The following is a 2,090-nucleotide window of genomic DNA, read 5'->3' as shown; positions in this document are numbered from 1 at the left end:
CAACAAAAAAACCCACCGATTTTAAATATAATAATGTTACATGCAACAAACATTAATATCTCAAGAAAACGATCTTAAGTATAATATTACATACAATAAACACCAATTATTCAAGAAAAATGATCTAAAAAAAGAGAAATGATCTTACATATAATAATATTACATGCAATAAACATTAATAGTTCAAGAATAAAAGGATTTTAAGTATATTACCAAAACTGTACTAACATAGTATATCACAAAAGTTGTAGGAAATATTAAAAATCTGCAAATATCAGGATTCCTTCTATTATATTCTAGAATATTTTTTCCTTCTGGTTCTTTTTTATCCATCAGTTTATGTTGTTTACTAGAGGCCTGGTGCACGAATTTGTGCATGGGTGGGGCCCATCCGGCCTGCCCCCATGGGGGCCAATCGGGGGCGGGGCCAGCCATGGGGTCTAACATTGGAAGCTATAGCTTTCCTCCAGCTGGATCTAATTATACTTTAAGGATGGCCAAAAGAAAACCCACAACAGAACTGTTTTGCATTTCACGTGCCATGAAATGAAGTTGTTTAGGTGTTGTTTGCAAACGTATATCAAGATGGTTGATGGCCCTTTAATGATTTTTGTGTTCTTTCCGGGGCTCTGCCCTCAGTTTCCCAATATGATCTTCATGTCTGTTTATTTAAAAGTTTTTCTGTTGTTGAATGTTCCTACCCTTTGATGTTGCTCCTGGCAGCCTGCAGGTCCTCTTTGCTGCCCCATTTAAAGAGAAATTGAAAGCTCACCTAATCTGCAAGGCACCACAATTTCACAAAATACCCACCCAGCCTCTCTACATTCCTCAGCAAAGGGCCACCATCCCCTTAATGCTTAGGTCGCCTTTTTGGCTAACTTGGAAGGTCTCCTGGGCTGTGGGCCATGGAGGGAGAATTCCAGACCTTGGCTGCAGTATCAGCAGAGCCCCCTGGAGACTCTGGTTGGGGTCAGAAGGGACTGATAATTATTTTCTTGTGCTTGCACTAAATGTACACGCACCAGGGAGTGAGGCAATGATTTAGGGGTGTTGGGGGCTGATCGGGGGTTGGGCCGGCCAGGAGGAAGCACTGATCACCGCCCGCATCAGGCTGGTTGGCTGCCACAGTGCACATCACAGCCACCAGTTCATTCTGGTCGTTCTGGTCATTCTGGTTGTTCTGCCATAACGGTTGCTGGGCTTTTATATAGAGAGATTATATTCCACAAATGAGTGAGATCATATGATATTTATTTTCCTCTGACTGGCTTATTTCGATTAGAATGATGCTTTTAAAGCCTATTTTGTCGGATATGAGTATTTCTCTTCCAGCTTTTTTTTTCTTTTCCATTTGCATGGAAATTTTTTTCCCATCCCTTCACTCTCATCCTGTGTGTGTCTTTTGCTTTGAGGTGGGTCTCTTGTAGACAGCATACAGTTGGGCCATGTTTTTGCATCCATTCAGCTACCATATGCCTTTTGATTGGAGCATTTAATCCATTTACATTTAGGTTTATTATTGAGAGGTACTTATTTATAGCCATTTAAATTCTGTATGGCTAGGTTTCTCTCTCTGTTTCTTCTCAGCAATCCCTTTAGCATTTCTTGTAATGCTGGCTTGGTGGTGCTGAACTCCTTTAGCCTTCTTTTGTCTGGGAATTCTTTATTTGACCGTCTATTTTGAATACTGTAATAGGATTTCAACTTGAATTGCCTCCCAGGCAATTGTCCTCAGGTGTGGCGAGAGTTTTATCAAAAGGATGGGGCAGTTGCTTCTGCTTGGAGCAGTGGTTCTCAACCTTGGCTGCACATTAGAATCACCTGGGACTCTTCTTTGTGTGTGTGTGTGGGGGGGATCTTTTTAAAATCTTGATTTCTGGGCCTCATCCTCCGGAAATTCTGTTTCTTTGTTAGGGGGTGGGGCCACAACATTAGGACTTGTTTATTGCTCACAGTAACCTGTGAAGTGGGTGTTATCTTTTTTAAAAATATATTTTTCAGAGAGTATTGATTAAGGTATTACATATGTGTCCCTGTCCCCACATCACCCCCCAACCACACCACCCCCCCCCCTCACCCCCCGCCCCTCC

This window comes from Myotis davidii, unplaced genomic scaffold (genome assembly GCF_000327345.1).
Source record: "Myotis davidii unplaced genomic scaffold, ASM32734v1 scaffold461, whole genome shotgun sequence".
NCBI lineage: Eukaryota > Metazoa > Chordata > Mammalia > Chiroptera > Vespertilionidae > Myotis > Myotis davidii.
This window is presented reverse-complemented; position numbering follows the sequence as displayed.